Source organism: Phasianus colchicus, chromosome 7 (assembly GCF_987193195.1).
Source record: "Phasianus colchicus chromosome 7, bPhaCol1.hap1.1, whole genome shotgun sequence".
Classification (NCBI taxonomy): Eukaryota; Metazoa; Chordata; class Aves; order Galliformes; family Phasianidae; genus Phasianus; species Phasianus colchicus.
Window position 1 is genome coordinate 433,117 of NC_143442.1, and position 18,777 is coordinate 451,893.

The 18,777-nt window shown below is 46.6% G+C and overlaps 1 protein-coding gene across 4 annotated transcripts in view; it reads right to left on the minus strand.

Moving 5' to 3' along the window:
* TANC1 (tetratricopeptide repeat, ankyrin repeat and coiled-coil containing 1) overlaps positions 1-12,156 on the minus strand; it is a 70,964-nt gene extending 58,808 nt beyond the window's left edge. For 2 of the 4 annotated variants that reach the window (XM_090143413.1, XM_090143409.1), the window contains exon 1: positions 12,011-12,149. The gene's annotated coding sequence lies outside the window, so the exon portion shown is untranslated. Of the gene's footprint in view, positions 1-10,523; positions 11,082-12,010 lie in introns of those variants that run through there. The other 2 variants (XM_090143410.1, XM_090143411.1) reach the window with 2 other exon arrangements.
* Between the last annotated feature and the right edge of the window lie 6,621 nt (positions 12,157-18,777).

The following is an 18,777-nucleotide window of genomic DNA, read 5'->3' on the forward strand; positions in this document are numbered from 1 at the left end:
CACCCAGCACACACTATGTCAGTAGAAAATCAAAAACCTAAAATTAGATGAAAAATAGGTCAGAAGCTGCCTTTTCAGCTTGAACAGTATACAGAAAATGAAAGGAAGACAAAAATCTTGCTAACCAAAATCTTGACCCAACTCATCCTACTCGGGTCTTATTTTACTCAGCAGTTACATACTTACATGGTGACAGCACCATTTCATCTAGAAAGTATGGAATATTAGGAGCGTGGAAATAACAAGTGTCTCCAGTTTCTCAGCTGTCCTAGATACAGCCCTCATTTCCAGATGAACATCAGCAAGCTGCTCGTAAAACAACACAGCCATTCACTTCAAGCAGCCAAAAGTAAACGTAATGCAGAATGCAATCATCTTACATTATACAGCCTGCGGTTCAAACAGCTCAGTCGGCAAAGTCCTCTTCCTTCAGCCCTCAACACGGCATCAGTTAAACCTGCCTCCTCCATGGACATTGTTTCATAACAATAAAACTCATCTAGCAAAGTAGAAACAGGGACAGATCATTATCAGTATCTATATTACTTCTTGACCCCAACACTTCAGCTGACTCCCTAGGCTACCAGGCATCATGCAGCTTTCAGTAATGCTGTTAAAAGAGATCTGCGTTCCTCAATTTCTAAAACAAAAAAAAGAAAGGAAAAAAAAAAGACTACAAGTACTATTAATGCCAAAGAAATCAATCTAGAGGTTAACAAATGTAATTACAGTTAACAACAGGCAATAACCAAAGTAATATATCTTTTGCAGGAAAGTATTTCTATTGGACAGGCTACAAACTTTACCATTATCAGGCTGACGGGCCACACATCATCTGTAATAATCTCAAGCAGGACGTGCAAAGGGCTCTAACACCTTCTGACCAGGGGACTCTCTTCTTTATGCTGCAGCACCAGGAGTCAGGTTTCCATCTCATGTCCAGCCCAATGACATTCCATTTCATATCTGCATGGCAACATAACCCTACCAGCTGATACAGAAGCACTGCCTGGCTTTTGGATTCCTTACCCTTCAAAACTCATACAGCTGTCTCCAGTAGCTCTGCATGCAATCGTCTGCAGACAATATGCAATTTTATACTCTCCTCCATAGGAGGAAGGAGCCAATTCAGCAGAGAGCAAAACAACGTAATGTCAGTTGAATTCTTATAACTTTTGGTACAGGACGTTCCTTCAAGGTGGTCAGCGCTTTCTTGTCAGACAGCGTACAAAAGATGAGTCTACTGTAACTATCCAGGACAGAATTGGCTTAACCATAATTGAATTTTGTTGCAGTTGTACAATTTCTACTCAGCATCCCCAGAAAGGATGGCAAAGCTCTCCAGCCACACAGTGATAAGTAGGCAAGGGCTGTATTTTCCTCACATTGCTATTAAGATGACTACAAAGCCCACACAATGATATTTTATGCTAACGACTTGAACTTTTCTAGGCATACTAAAAATCATTAAAATCCACATGCTTAACAAATGAACTACTGCATCTGAGACAGGCGAACAGCCCTCTGCTTGTTTATTGTGGTGTTTACAATACAGCTCACATAAACAGTACTTTATTTGTTTCTATATTTCAACTGCTTTAAAACTCAAGGGGAGGAAACAAGTCACACCATGTAAAGAGAATTAATATCTTCATTAGGGAGAAACCTATCTGGTTATACATCTGTGATACTAGCATGGAGTCTTTTTGTATGTAAGGTGTGTATTTGTAACTCAGAACTCGCAAAGCAATCACTTTCAAACACTAACGGGTGACTTTTGTTCTTTTTCAGTACAAAGGCCATCAACTAAGTTAATTTAAACTGAAAAAGAAAGAAGAGCACCATTAACTATCTTTATCAAAATTAGACTTGGCTAAAATGAGTAACATGTTGAGAATTTCACTGGACACTGGTAAGCCAAGGAGGTTCTCACAACAGTACTCTAGGCAATATCAAAAAACTTAACTTGAGAGTGATATAACACTACAAGTCTCTTCTTGAAATAATTAAGATAGCATGTGGTCCAACAAACATGCTAATTTCCGTATTTGTTTCTTTTGTCTACAGTTACACATAACAAATAACAACAAAGACAAAACGCATTAGGCAGCTCCAGACCAATATATCCATATATCCAGAGATACATCACTCTACCAGCAGACTGTACACAAGCAAGCAGCGTGACTGAAGTCACAACTTCAAAAAGGCGATGTTCTTCTATGCCTGAAATGCCAGCTGCCCCATCTGGTCTGACAGTGGCACCACGGCTGACATGAAAGCAAAAATCACTATTTCCAAAGACTTATAATAGATCAACTGATTAACGTTTTGGAAAAGGAAGACAAGTTCCTTCCAAGTACTGTATGGAACCACCTGATACCGAGCCAAAGCTGGCACTAATGAAACTGGCAGCATGTGATTAGAGGTGCACGATAACTAGAGGAAAGCATTGTGGGACATCACATGAAGATGCACGCTTACTATCTACAAATGAAGGCTTCTTCATCTTTTTTTTCCATCCACTGAAAAGCAAATTCACACCAACAGCAGGAAGGAGTCCAGCCAAAATCCTGCGGCCCCAGCAGTGTGCCAGCACCTGCTCCCTGCCAGATGTCACTGCCCAGTGCTGCCCCTCCTTCAGGAGCTTCGGCCATGTCAGCAGGACACGTCCTGACAGAGAAGACTGCAGAAGAGGAAAAATTTTTGAGGCAGTTTATACTCAGTCTTCTAAGGAATTTGTACTTTCAAAGCAAGACTGAGGTGAACACACAAGAAGAGGAAACAACAGTGCAGCTCCCTGCGTGCCCGCTGTTTAACTTCTATGTCTGCGCTGAAATGAAAGCTAAGTCTGCTCCTGGATTCTCCTACATTAAGGACATCAGCCAGCAAGACTATTGATAGCATTCATGAAGCACCACTGTCCCCACCTGAGTGAAGCAAAGCACCAGACAGCCGCTCTGTGGCGCAGCCCTCTACGCTGCAGGCCTGCAGATGAAGGCCGCCGCACCGCCTGCAGATGAAGGCACGCAGCTTCTGGGCAGCGTCTGGCCCCAGCAACGCCAGGGACTGCAGCTCAGCCATGCTGACCAGACACTGCAGGACATCCCTCTGAAAAACCTAGCCATAGACAAACCAACACTGTCCAAGCTTGTGTTACGTTCAGAGCCCAGAAAAGGCAGCTTTTCATTACTATGCCTACTTTCCAAGTTTGCAGTGACCTCTATGCTTGAGATTTGAAAGAAAAACACACTAATGTGACATTATGATAGTCAGTAAGATGGCGCTGATGCAACTCAGACCTTTTTTATGTATATTACATATAAATATATGTCAATTTCTTATTGTATCTAGTTCCAGATCTTCTATTCTTCATCCACTCTACCTAATTATTTTCAGAATTCTTTCCTCTGCTTTTTCAGTGTTTCTTTCCTCCTTCCTCTCAAAAAGAAAACTCATCCCTTTTCTCCTGATACTACACATCTCCTGTCTATGTTCAATACAAGTGCACATTCTGGTATGCATATATGTGTACATGCATATTTAAATTATATATATACATACACATACACACATATAACTTTGGTTTTGTATCAGCTAACCTGGGGCAGCACATTCCCTGTAGCACAGGAAGATAAAATACATGTTCTTGACCCGGCTGGGAGCCACAGCCACTCACTTTTGCCAGAAAGCAAATGCAAAGCTCCATCCAATCCCTGCATACAAAGGATATGTTATATACTTTCAACCTCACAGGGTTAAAAACAGAAACAAACATATCTATCATTAAGCAAGCACTTCTGCATTTTCTAACATGACTTAAAATATATTACTGTTGTTTCAAATAGATTTTGATGGTTTCTTCATTAGAGTATCATCTGATCTCAGCTATTAGATGTAAAGTGGAACCACGCAACAACAGCTTGAAATACTTATAATAGCCAAAACTACCAATGCTCACTAAATCACAGTTGTATGGGTGCAGTTATAAGGGACCTCTGGATGTCATCTGTCCAGCCCCTCGCTCAAATAGAGCAAGCCACACAAGGAAATCTTAGAAACCTTAGAACCTTAGAAATTTAGACATTTATTTCAGAGAGCACAACTGCCTAACTGGATCTGTTAACAAACGCTTAAAATAATTAAGCAAGACAACTACTAAGTGACCCTAAAACCACGAGAACAACAGCAGCACAAGGATCCCATGGCAGGTACAGAAGGAAGAACCACACCTTTGAATCAGAACACACTGCTGAATTAGCTCAGCTATCTCCTGAAATCTCACCATAGGAATGCAGCAAAACAGAAATATTCCCCTCCCTGCTTCCTGCCTCACATACTGGGATGCCTTCTGTCTCCTGCAAAATGCAAACTTTCTGGTTTTAGTTGCTTGATCACGCTCTTCAATGAGCAAGCCTCAGACATTCCTCTACAGCGTGAGCTACAAGGAAATACCAACATCCATATTTTTTCAATTCATTCTCAGCTGAAGCACTTACCATTTGAACGTACAATGCAGTAGCATGAAGAGCACATGTTACATTGATAAAAACAAGCCCTGTTTGAACACATCTGATAAGCAGTTCCTACCACAAAAGATGGATGTGGGTTTAGCAGAGGGTTGGAGGCTTTCTTGCCAGCACTCCCTTCACACAAGCAGACCTGTGAATTGGCACTGACTGCTGGGAAGTTGCTCTGGAGCACCTCTGCCATAGAGACAGGCTGCAGGACCAGGAGTGTTCAGCCTGCAAGAGAGAAGGATCCGGAGAGACCTCACTGCAGCCTTCCAGTGCCTCATGGGGCTGCAGGAAGACAGGAGAGGGACTTCTTACACTGAGAGTGCAGTGATAGGACACAGGGAACGGTTTTAAACTAACTTAGGTTCGTTTTAACCCTCACTTATGGTGACTTAAGTGACATGTGAGGAAGAAATTCTTTATCCAGAGGGCAGTGAGGCCCCGGCATCGCTGCCCAGAGCCATGGGTGCCCCAGCTCACGGATCGGTGGGGGGCAGCCAGCCCAGGGCAGGGATGGGGCTGGTGGGGGCCTTCGGGGTCCCTCCAACCCAGCTGTGCCGTGACTGCATGAAATCAATGGGAACACTCACAAGCTGCATAAACGCTTTGGGTATCACTCCTTGCCAGCAGTAAGTCTACGACAGAGTTCAAAAGAGGGACAAGAAGATATGTACAACCTCCCAGTTTGTTCTTGAAGAAAAATTAAAGGCTTGTCTATACAAGGTAAAAGGTGCTTCACATTCACACTCCACGTTATTCTGCAGTAACTATCTGGTACAGACAAGATCATACATGCTCTTACCAAAACTACAGAATACCTGGCAAGCCTGTATTTATTAAATTTTACACTTGCTCTGCTGCTTTCAGGAATTAAGCAGCCAAGCACCACTGAGAGCCTCTAACTCCAATGTCAGAAAGCATTTCCTCCGCAGGCAAGTGTCCAAAAAACCAAAAATAACTGAAATCCTCAAAACCAGAATTTAACTAGTGGAACAATACAAACTGTATCCTTTAAACATCAATTATTCATTACCCCCTTCGATCTACCTACACCTTCAAAAGTTTGCCAAGACAGCACATGAGGCTTCACCTTCACCAGTAGATGGAATGCTTGCAAGTCCCACTGCAATCTAATGAACTGAGTTCACTGATTTATAGAGTGAAAAGATGCAAGAGCAAGAGACTGAAATTAACAAGAATGCACTTAGCTTGGAACTTTGAAGGAAAGGAAAGGGACTGTTTAAAGCTCTCCCTTGACCAAGTCAGGCTCACCAAGGAGGAAAGCTTTTTTTTTTCCTGGTGAAAATAGGAGGGAAAAAAAAAAAAAAGTAGGAAGAATGTGATGTGTAGCAGATAGCAGGACATGAATAGATTGCTCAGAGGCAGACAGAGACACTGTGGAGCACAGCAGCTGCACAGACGCCCCACCAACACAGGGAGCTCTCAGGAGCCCGTTCCTGGTGTGCGCTGCAGCGGCACAGCGTGCAGCAGAGGAACAACAGCCTGGGAGAGCCAGTGTGCCACTCAGGAACAAAACCCCCTCCTAAGAAATCCTTCTGAAATCCTCTGGTACAGCCCCTCACAGTGCTTTCAACTCCAGCAGAACAAAATCTCTTACTGCCCGCCTTCGCCCTCCTTTCAGACTGTCTTTTTGAGAAAAAGTGCAGAATTCTCATCAGGAAAAATAAAATATTAGGTTGTTAATCTTCTTCCTAAAGTTTCAAAATATATCTGGTTCCACCAAATGAGCGTAAAACTACTTTTATGAAGCGTACCATCACCCACTGACTGACTTGCTGCAAACTTACAGAATGCAGATAGCACAAGTTGAGCCAAGTGCAGCTGCACACACCAGCACTGCCACCCTGCAGCTTTATGTGCAACAAGGAATTCTCCAGTTGAGCATTACTTTCTGACTTTATGCTAGAAGGCATGTGTCTCCTCCATTCCACTTCTACATTTAACTTAATTGAGGGAAGGAAAGGAAATCTTTTCCCTGATGCCTTTTAATTGTCTCTGCAACTTTTCAAGGCAACTCCTTCATGCACACAAGGAGTCTATACTGCCCCTCGGACAGTGCTAAGATTTTACTTCATCATAGCAAAAATCAAGTTTGTGGCCAGGACATTTCTCTCTTTTTTCTTGATATTTTCAGTTTCTGACAAATATTGCAGGAAAATCCAGAAACTCTGTCCCTGCTAAAGCACAAAAAAAAAACCCAAACCTTTCTGATCTCAGTGGGAATCCAGCCAGCACAGAACAGACCTTGAAGCACATTAACGATCAATTCAACTCAAAGGCATTTCTGATGCAAACCACAGAACAGTCCCCTCCAGAGCTGCATTAGGAATATTTTATGTTTTGTTATTACTGTCCAAAACAAAAAACAACCAAACCACTTACACCAAAACAAAAGGACCTATCCATGATCAGATTCTCCAGCAGCTTCTCTTGCATAAATTTCAGAAATCAAGTTATATTTTACTTCTGTCTATTCTTATGTTTACACTGTTCGAATCCTAACTTGTTAAAGCCTGGGCAAAAATGGAAATCCAGAGAAAAGGACAGCTATTAAAGAAATGGGCTGCTTTCCTCAACTCGTATGTCCCTGAGAAAGAGAAGCAGTCTTTACCCAAATTCTCGCATTTTTCCAGATCAAACGAAGCTTGTTTTAGAGATGTTTAACCCAGTCTCTGTCTATTCCACTAATTAAAACACCCCTGCTGTTCTGAGCACAACAGCTCTGAATCTGGCTTATAACTACCAGCTTTTGACACATCACAGATATTTAATAATTAATACAATTAAGTACATGGCAGCAAAGTTCCAGCAGAAGCTCGGACAATATTTAAAGAAGCAAAGTGCTGTGAGCCAAACAGAGCTCCTCCATCCCAACTGCAGCCATGGAGCTGCTGCTCACATTTACACACACATCAAACACTTCTGTCAGGGCGTTTCCTGTGCTGCTAACAAGTTGCAGCTTCTCTCCTGCTGGATCTAAATTTAACCAAGACTAAGATCAAGTCTTAATTTTTTGTTGTTGTTGTTGTTAATTAGCACCCCTCTTCTCTCCTCCTCAAAAAAACACAACCACAGCAAATCAGGCAATACACACAACCTGGACACAGTACAGCAGCCATTCAACAGGCACATTCATTTTTAGAACTATTAATTACCAAATACTTTGAACATGCAGCAAACAAGTCGCAGGCGCTCACCTTGTCACCCTGCACATTTCTGGCACCTTGTATGCTGCTAGATACAGATAACATGAGCACTGTGGCCTTCCAGTGCTTGAGGGGAGCTTATGAACAGGAGGGAAATCAATCTTGTACATGGGCAGATTGTGACAGGACAAGGGGAGTGTCTTTAACTGAAAGAGGGGAGATTTAGGTCAGACGTGAGGAGGAAATTCTATACCTGGCAGGCAGTGAGGCCCCGCACTGCTGCCCAGAGCTGAGGTGCCCCATCCCTGGAGGTGCCCCAGGCCGTGGATGGGCCCTGGGCAGCCTGAGCTGGGGGGCAGCCAGCCCACGGCAGGGCTGGGGCTGAGGGATTCCTTCCAGCCCAACCATGCTGTGCTTAGTGACACTTGACAACTGTACCAATAATGTAAAAACAAATAGCCCTCACAGCAGTAGCCAGAAGTTCAACGACAAGCCAAGGCTTCTCAATGCAACCAAGAATGCCTTGCTACCTGCACTGGAGGAATAACCACATCAGCAGCTCAGGTCAAGCCTGAAAGACTGCTAGTGAAATCTTTCGATTTGGTTACAAACATGCAAATTCTTGAATATGCCTGAGCAAGATAGGGAGAATACACAGGTAGAAGGGAACAGGAAGAAACACGCTGAAGTGAAGGAGATTGTACAGTGCTGCTGCCCTCGGCCGTGTCCCCACGCACTGCAAGCGCCCACCTGCAGATCCCTGCTCCAGCCCTGCGCTCCTGCTCACCTGGCACTGTTCTTTGATAGCTTAATTCCTGCCATGCTGCAATAGGATTCAGAATTTTTTTTAAAAAAGTTGAATTTGAGCAATGGTTTCACTGTTAATCTGAGGACAAGCGACTGCAGGCAAAGTGAGACTGCAACAGCTCTGTAGGCTGCAGATAATTTTCTAATACTACTGCATTTTAGAGATCTAGAACATGGCAATCCACATCTATTGATAAAGTCCTAACTTTAACACAGCACCACGAAGTTTAGGAGGCTGATAAAAACTGCACAGAAAGATTTAAAACATGTATCTGTAGGTTTGTACTTCTGTTCTAAGGGTATATACGATAACCAGAGCCAGAAGTTGCATTTAGCTTTTCAATTTCATACCCCTCCAGATGTAATTGAAAATTTTCAAGTCTCATCCTAACTCTAGATCAAATTAAAAAAGAGAAATTAAATGAAGAGCAGATGTACACAATGACTTGCTGAGCAGTGCTGCCAACTTCAACACCAAGACGCACGTAGGAGCTCTTGACTTGACCTCAAAGACATTTGAATTTCTGCTAACATCAATGCAAAGAAGTTGCATACTGACACTGCTGAGCTGATCTGTGCTTAAGGCCTTGTTAGAATCTGGAGCTGAAGGCAATGTAGGCCGTGTAGCAAAGCAAGTTGCTCACTGAGCTCTGCAGCAGTGACCTGCCACGCACCAGGCATAGTGAGGAACCCAGCTGCACCCAGAGCACATCACCCACATCCCAGTTAGGGAACATTAACCCAGAAGGAGAAGACAAAACAAAAGAAATGAAATAAAACTTGGAGATGCCACTGCCACAGAAATAAAACATTCCAGCAACTGCTCTCAGTCAGTTACTCTCCTAGCAGCGGAGAAAAACCTCTAATAGCTACTTGGCATCACTTGGCCTTCTGCTTCCACTCTTACAAACACCACTTTGGCATAGGAGCACCTCCACACATCACACAGGAAGACCAAGTACTGCAAAACATAATGTTCCAGTTCCAAAGCGCCCTACAGACAGAGCCTATGGTTCAGAAAGCCTCCTAACAGCGACTGGAGTAGAAGGAACAAAAACCCTACAACGGTATCAGAGAAACAGTACATTACAAAGTTGGAGCCATTCCATTTCTATCATCTACACAGCGTGTGCTTCAAGTTGCAGGTTTGGAAAGGATGAAAGAGAAAGACGTTCGTGCAGCTGTGCAGCAGCTAGACAGGACAGAAGCCTGCAATAACCACACAGCACACTCCACAGGATTAGTCCATTTATGAAGCAGGAAGGAGAAAAATTGCAGAAAAAAAGCGACAGGACATCTTCGCTATGGTAAGGAGAAAAAGGCAGAGCATTTTGCTGAAGCACAGCACTGGATGGCAGAAGATCTGCCCTCCGGCTCACACTGGGCAGCAGTTCCCATCCACAGGACTGTCGCCATTCCATTCAAAAACAGAGGACTCCGGGAGGCCAAATACAGAGCAGTGAGCACAACGAGATCCCTGCAGTGTGTTTTAGATGTAGACAAACCTCTGCTAAGCATGCTGACATCCTTATCAACTAAATATACTGCATATTAAAGGTTTTGATCAGTCACACTAAATAATGCATTTTAAAAGAAGAAGAGACAGCATGGGAAGCTGGTGCATTAGTATCAGATAACACACCAGATATTTTCCATTAATGAGCAACTAGCTCAGTTTTCCCCTCCACACGCTTTACTGTGCTTTTCTCATTATTCACAAGGCAGTTTTCTAACAGCACCGCCTCCTATATACAAACATTCATAAGGCTGTGTGCATTTGTGGGGCTGTATGCATTTTTCTTTTTTACTGCAACAGCTTTGTGATAAACAAACTGCACAGCCCCCACACAGCGCAGGCAGCGCTGACACAGCCCTCACAGCTTCCAGATGTGGAACCCAGAGCCGACCCTTCCCTGTTCCAGCAGGGCATGGCAATCTGGCTTCTGGCAAGACCTGAAATACCCATACTTTGTCAGAACAGCAGCTCTACAGGAAAACTGTACGCGTAAAGCCACAATTATACATCCTAACTTACAGCCACGTCTACCAGCGTCGTTACAGCAGCCAGCAGAGCGGGCTGATGCCCTCAGACACAGCAGAGTTTGAAACCTTGCCGATCCATCCTTCATCTTCACAGAGGGTTTAATCCTGATGACAATACAAAGTTCAGCTGAAGAAAAACAGAGTGATTCTGTGAAGATTGCTTAGCTGTCTCCAGAAGTGCGTGCTCAGACCACAGAGTTGCTATGGCATCAACTCCAGGCCTGTGGTCTGACACACAAAATGCCTTTTTCCTAAGGACTGTTGTGGGAAGCCGAGCACTTTGGCCAAGAACCAAATATGTTTTGGCTCTATAGCAGATATCATTTACTGCCACTCGGACATTCCAGTGGTTAGCTGCACTGAGGCAGCGGGACAGCCAGCATCTCAGCACGCCCGTGTCAACGCAGCCCTGCGCTCTCCGCACCAGCGATGGCACACAGGGACTGCATCCATGCTTTCTCTGTTCACCAACATTATTTAATGTCACAGTACTGTTTTCCCATCACTTCAGCCCCAGACCAGAACAAACAGGAGAGGTAAGCTTTTGGCAGCCGCGTATCAAACCGCAGCGGGAGGAAATTCTGCAGGATGCAAGATATTGCACTGATTTCCCTTATTTCCTGGTCCTTTTAATTATGTAACCATCAGGATGTTTTTTTCTAAGCGGCAGCTAGCGACGATGTGAGCTCACACGGCATTTCTGCAAACAACGAACGCGGGCCGAACAGTCCTGCAGCAGCCAGGGGCGGCCCGGGCAGCCCGACAGCCCGCACGGACGCCGCTGCCCGTCGCTGGCATCCAGCGGCACACGAGCCCGCAGCGCGCCCAGCTCCGCGCCGTCCGCGGACAGCATCGCCCGCCGCGTCCGCGGCACAGCGCCGAACCGCTCCGAACGCCGCCCCGCCTCAGCGCCGCGCAGCCGGGCCGCAACACAGCGGGCGCGAACAGCTTTTGTGCGGGACAACCGGGGGGCGCGGGCACGGCAGCACTGGGCGGTCGCTGAGGACCCAGACCGCCCTCCGTCCGACCGGTACGCGCTACGGGCCGCGGGCAGAGCGATCCTTAAGTAACGCCACGAGAGTTCAGAAAGCCTCGGAGAGCGCGTTTCGGAGCAGAACGGCATTATCCGTAACGCCGACGTTAAAGCCGGCACCGCCCGCCCCGCAGCGCCCCGGCCCGCCGCACAACTTCGCTGTCAGCGGCAGCTCGAGGATCGGCCCGGCGCCGCCTCCTTCCCGCTTCGCCGTTAGCAAAGTAGCAGCGCCGGACCAAGTTTTCGGAACGCGGGACCTGACCTCCCTCCCCCCCTCCCCACCCGCCGCCCTCCGCGAAGGGACGGAGCGCCCGCAGCGCGCGGGGCAGGCGGAAGCCGAGCAGCGCCCAGGCCCGGCCTCGCCTCGCGGCTCCCGCCCGGCTCAGGATCCCCGCCCGGCCCCGAACTTTCGCTCGCGCCGCGCCCGACCCCGCGCAGACCCTCACCGAGGAGGAGGAGGAGAGGAAGGAGGAGGAGGAGGAGCGCCGCGCTCACCTCCGCCGCCGGGCCCGGCTCTGCTCGCCCGTGGGCTGCGCGGCCCGGGCCGGCGCCAGGCGGGCAGGCGGCGGGATGAGCTCAGCGCCAGGCGGCAGTCCCCGCCCCGCACCCCACGGCCGCCCTCCGCGGGAGCGGCTCCGCAGGGCGGGGCGGGCCGCGTTCCGCCCCAGCGCGGCCCCGGCGGGGCGGCACCGCAGCGCGCTGCCGGCAGGCGGCGGGGCGGGGCGGGGCGGGGCTGCAGCCCGGAGCGCTGCGACCTTCGGGCGGTCTGCGGCAGGGAAGCGTTTGAGCGGCCTCGGAGCTGCCTCCGGTTTCCTAAGCTTAATTCGGGCGCGCGGCGCTGGTGCTCAGTCGTTTGAGCACGTTTTGTTCCGTAATGTCTTCCTCGTATTTTGCTACGGCTGCCTGAATGTCACCGAGCTCAGCTAGGTGAGGAGCGCCGAAAGCACGTACGCAGCTCGGGCCCGGGCACTTCTGTTCCGAACGCACGGCCCGGCCCGAGGTGTGAGAACCGCGGTCGCACCTGACGCAGCACAGCCTTCGCACGGGCGGTCTGAAAAGGAACGCGTCATGGCTGGCAAGATCCGCAGGGAACAGATTTGGGGGAACAGAAGTGACGGCGACAAAAAGCGCCGGAGCCGCACGGACCGCCGTTAGCGGCGCTTCCAGGGGCGCATTCACAGCAGCGCGCCGGGGCGCAGAGCAGCGCCGTGCCCGCCGGGCTCGTGGCTGCCGGGCCTCGGCAGCGCTCCGCCCCGGGCATCGGCAGCGCGGGCCGAGGGCGCGGAGCGTCTGAGCGCGGCTGTGGCAGAAGCAGCGCTGGGGCAGGGAGGCCTGCTGCAATCTGCGTCCCAGAGCCGAAGTACGGGAAAATCGCAGCAGAGGCAGCCGCAAAGTGATCTGAAGGCACGGCACGATGCAGGCAGAGCCTTGTTCCGTTCCTCAAAAAGATGACTGGGAATTCGGTTATGGCGTGTAACTGTAATGGGAGGACTAGGCACGAAAAGCTTTTTTAACTGTTCGGATGGACCTTACTTAACCCAGGCATTTTCTGACTTCTGAGATTTGACTTTGCAGTCTGAGAACTTGCTTTCTGTTTCTTGCAGACTTCCATCAGGTGGTGCGGTGAGACACCCCGCTCGCACAGGGCTCTTCTCATCGCACACACACAGCGGTTCATCACGTTAGGATGCGGGGGAACAGCACGTTGCTGTGCCAGGGGAAGGCCAACTAAAGCAAGGTGGCCAGGAGCTGGGCTTGGTGCCCCTTGCCGGTCAGCACTGCCCTCGGTAACTGCTGCACCTCCTGCTGGCGCTGAGGCGGTGTGTGGCACGGCTGGGTGGGCGCCGGGAGCCCCTTCCCACTGAGCTGCAGTGCCATTTTCACGCTTTGTAACTTGTTCATCTTCTGTGATCACTAGAAAATGTCTCTGTTTTTTAAGCCTTACTTCCACGCAGAGATCATCAACTAATGAATACAGCAATTCTGGTTAAAATGAATACTGAGTCCTTCGTATAAAAACATACTTATATATTTATGTTTTCTCTGTCAAGCAATGAAAAACTTGTGCTGTATGTTTAAGCAGATAATAGGCAGTGGTATAACTTCAGGATTGTATTCATTTAAAACGTGGTTGGGTTTTGTGTCTTTTACTCCTGCTGCATGTTGACAAACCCTTCAGCAGATGTGCACAGGGAATTAAAACAGTGCTGTCCCTAGTGTGCTCCTTACCCTCCTGCTGTCCTCAGGGCAAGGACACCATACATTTGTATCAGCTCCTGAACTGCCCCTTCTTCAGATCAGAACATTAAGGTGAAAGGGAGCTGAGAACCATCCACCTCAATGCAGTGATTTTGACAACTGCAGGGATAAACCAAGCCGTGCTTGATGACAAATGTGTCACAGCAGCGAGGTCCCCAGCCTGAAGGACATATGGATGGCTGAAAGCAACTTCAGGTGTCCACTTCTAACCCATCATCAAGAGCCCTCAGAGCTTCAGTCTGTATAAATAATTCAGCTGTGTTTGTCAGGTAATGCTTTAATTGTTACTTAATAATCTCTTATTTCACAATTGCAGAATTCAACTTCAAAATCTAAGCATTCACCTCATGCTTTTAAAATATGACATCTTGAACTGAACACCAAATAGACAGAACGTGCCTGGTGATGAGATCTAGTGTAACTCAAAGAGTCTGTGAATTGGAGTAGCTCAGTAGTCATGCTAGCTGGCTTTTAATGCTGAAATTAAGATCTCTTAATTGAAGAGCGGGGAGGAATGTTACACCACGAGTAGTGAGTTGTAACTGCACTGCTGGTGCCAAATCCCACTGGAAATGAGGTACAGAATTTTTACTCTGGTGCAGCTGTGGTAACCCTGATGGGTTGTATCAAGGTAACCCGTCCCTGGAGGTGTTCAAGGCCAGACTGGATGGGGCCCTGGGCAGTCTGGTCTAGCATTAGGTGGAATGGTTGGTGGCCCTGCGTGTGGCAGGGGGGTTGGAGATTCATGATCCTTGAGGTCCCTTCCAACCCTGGCAATTCTGTGATTCTGTGATTCTGTGAAGGTAACCACTACAGAGCATTATTTCCAGTCAGTTATCAGTACATTGAAACCATCTCACATTAATGACTTTAAAGTGATGTTTTTTTATAGGTGCAGACAGAGTTTTAGCAGTGGCAGTCTGCGTGCCACCATCATGAGCACAACCTCAATAACATTAGCAGAATATGATGTGCTTTTCCCTCCCAAACTCAAACTGCTTGCCTTTTACATCCCAGGCACCCAGTGCTTTAGCCATTCCCTGCATCCCAGCCAAACTGCTCAGCTTCTCTACGTACCATTCAACAACACAGTTTCATATAATTACCAAAAAGATTAATCTTCCTCGCACCAAAAAAGGAAAATGTAGGGACAATACAAAACATTTATAAATAACTGAAACAGTTTGCTGAGCAAACTATGATTTATGTTCATGTTTAGTTCATCATGAAAAACTGAATCTGAGTTCAACCGCCAAATAATTACTACAGTGCCAGAGTATTCTAGAACATTTTCTATGCTATGCATGCATTTCATGCAGCATCTTTCAGTACGTCTGTGAGCAGCAGAAGAGAGGATCCATGTGTGTGCTCAGAAACAAGTGGCAGGCTGACCTAGAAAAAGGGCATCCTCACAAGAACATCTGGCACAACTGCCTTGTATGGCATCACAGAGGCAGAGCAGCATGGAGATGAAGACTCTGGGGGGCTCACCAGCAGTGGTTCGCTGGCTGCCACTTCCTTCATTTTGACTCCCGCAGCTCAGGAACTGGAGACCTGTCCCAGAACAAAGGCAGCTCAGGCCACAGCTTCTACCTCTTCCTGCAGAGAACCTCTTCCCTCTATTCTGCAGTGAGGCCGTGTCTGGAAAGAGAGCGACTCTCTCAGAGGAAATGTCTCAGCTCTGGCAGCCTTTTATGATTTTGTCTTTGAAATCTGAGATAGAAAAACAGAGCTATAACACTGCTGTTGTGAGGCATACTCTGAGTCAGGTCCAGAGCTTGCACTCTCTTTCTCCATATACACAATTAGAATTTTTGAAATAGTATTGTCAGCTGGATTTAGGTCCTCCTGTTTCACAGGACAGCTCAGAACTGGGACAATTTTAACTGATTTCAACATTTCCCTATTTGCCCTAGCAGAACAATACTTTTGATCACAGTTACATGGATTTCTGCTCCCATCAGTAGCTTTTTCTTGGGAAGAATTCAGCACACAGCTGGTTTTCTGCTTCTGCCCTTTGTGCCTTCCACACATTTCTTCAGATAATTTCCAGATAATGTGTCTACTCTCAGCCACTGAAATTCTTCAGCTCCTCTGTTCTTTTCCACAGTGGTGGAAAACTGCCCTGCACTGGTTTCATACTGATAGGATCTCACTCGGCCTCACTGCTCTCACTTCTCCTCAACAGAACAAGGGAGAAAACACAGTGAGGAAAACTTCAGGGGCTGAGACAAGGACAGGGAGATCCCTCCCCAAGCATCAGCATGGGCAAAAGAGGCAGCACAGAGAGATGAAAGTCATTTATTAGCCGTAGATAGACAGCAGATTAGAGCAGTGAGAACTAAAAGCACCTTCCTTCCATTCACCCTCTTTTACCTCTTCTCCATAAGCAGCACAAGGGAACAGGGTTGCAGTCAGCCCATAGTGGTCCAATTCCATCACCTCTCTGTGGTCCCTCCCATGGATGTTGTCCTTCCTGAGCCGATTCCAAGTGGGTTTCCCACAGGCTGCAGCTCTCCAGCACCACTCCAGCCCAGCTCTGTACCACAGCGCTGTCCTTCAAGAGCTGCTCCAGCACAGCTCCATATCACAGGTCCCATCCTGCAGGCCTCCCAGCAGTTTTTCCCCTTCCTTCAATGTGCTCTCGCAGAGGGGCAGCCGGCACCATCCACAGGCTCAGCCCTGGCCAGCAGCAATCCCATTAGGAGCCAGCTCTGATTCAGCATGCAGCAGCTTCTGGACTCCTCATAGAGGCCACCCCTGCAGCCTCCCATCACCAAACCCTCACTGTGGAAGTGCAATACAGGCTGTCCTCATGGCCCCATATTATCATGCAAGCTTCTAGCAGTTTTAGAGACTTGTTCTGGAGAACAGGAACTTCAGAGGAGAAATATAATGGCAGCAGTGGTTCCTTGTAATGCTACAGGTGAGGAAGAATACAAAAGTCAGACTTCTTTTTTGCTCAGCTTTGCTACTGCTTATGTTAATTTGGATCTATCTTCACATTCTTATCTTTAGTGTTAAGAGCTCCCTTTCAACATCACTGCTTTTATCCTGTCAGTTTGAGTCTCATGCAAAATAATAATTTGGTAGAAAGTTGATTTAACGAATTTTAGAAAATAATTTGTCCTCTAACTAGTAGAATAACAACAGCAATTTATATCGTGCATCTGCAAATATTTAAGAAAGTTAAGTACCAATTCAAGGTTTTTGTATGTAAATATTCATGATGTTCACCCAGCACACAGCTACCTGATGTCTCAGCCTGCTTCTGTTTGTGATGCTGCCTTTTGCACAGTGGGAGACTAGCAGAAGGTCACCTCATCTTGGCCACCTATTTCAAGCTCACATCCTCCTGTTAGACTTGAAATGAACTAACTTGTTCTAAAGCTATTCTGGGAAGGGGAACACATATGTTTGCACACAGGAATTATATGTGGACCCTTTTCCCCATGAAGCCAGGCTAAAAGCTGGTCACAGGGCTTTACAGGCAAAAAGAGTGAAGCTTCATGTCAAGTTATAAACAACACCTCTTTCAAACTTCTGTGATCACTGTGTGCATCAGCTAACTTACCCAACAGGTTTTCTATTTCATCTGCAGATCTTTAGATAAGTGTTAACCCCTTGTTTAACTTTTGCAAGATTGCCTGGAGGGAGTATAGGAGATTGGATCTTCTCTGTTGCTGCACCGTATCGGAAAAGCAGCAAGAGATGGGTAGTAAACTTTGGATAGGAGATGATAAGTAGTGTTGTTATTCAGTCTGTGCAGGTGTGATCCATGAGCACACATACAGAGGCACTGCTCAAAGACAGCCAATTGCATACATGCAGCACTAGGAACAAAGCCTAGGACACATCTCCTCCAGTTCATACATATGCAAGTAATCCACAATCCCATGGACTGAGACAGCTACAGGAGAAATAAGAAAATAGGATAGTTGAATACTGTGTATTCTTGCTGGCAAGAAATAAAGAGTCTACACAATCCCTAAAGAAGCTCTTGTACTTTCAGAACAAGCAGAATTTGGATTATAGCCTTGCTCCCACAGGAAACCTGTGTCATGGTCACACCTCTGAACTCCTACAAACAGCTGGTATGTGAGACATTGTTATGGGCCTCAAGTTGTAAAAATAATATTCATAACATTCTGCTCTACTTTTTGCAGCAATAGAACTAAGTAATGTTGGGGGATCTTTTAAAGAAGCTTAACAGCGATGAGTATTTAAAAAAGTATTCTTGGTTACAGGAAACAACCTCAGCAATGCAATTCAGCAGAAAACCTAGGGTAAAAATGTTAATGCACTTTAAGTTCCTTTCTGCTTGAAATGCAAGAAGCCACAAGGCAAAACCCTCTACACACAATAACTGCTGTTCATTCAGAATTTCCTATAGCCTTCTTTGAACTTAAGCTCTTAGAGCAGTTGCTGAGAATCAGTGGGAAGTTCCCCGTTCCTTGTGCACAAAAATATTCAGACAACAAAAATGAGAATTAGTGACTTGGAATGTGTTTCCAGTGCTTCCAGCTTTTCAATTCATTGATTTTTTTATTTTTTTTTTGTTACATCCTTGGGATTTTTGAGGTATTAGGTGTCATTTCCTACATAACAAAATCGTATTTTTCCCTTGAGATCAGTGCTGTATTTCCTTCTGTCCCAGAGCTTTGGAACATTCCACTACTGCCGTCCTTCCACCCCATTTTGGTGCGTGGGAATGTGAGCACACAGATAAAGGCATTCTCAGCAAAGCCCTCCATGGGTTAAGATCCTGAAAGAAGTCACAAATGCATCATGGCAAATACATTTGTAACAGTTTAAAAATGCCTCCTGTTTACTGTTTGCCAGTTTAATTCAGTTAGAAATCATTAATATTGAAGATAGCAACCACCTAAAGTTGGCCTTGTTAAAGTTTGAGGCCAGAGTTTGACATAACTGGAAAGAAATTCATAATAAAGTA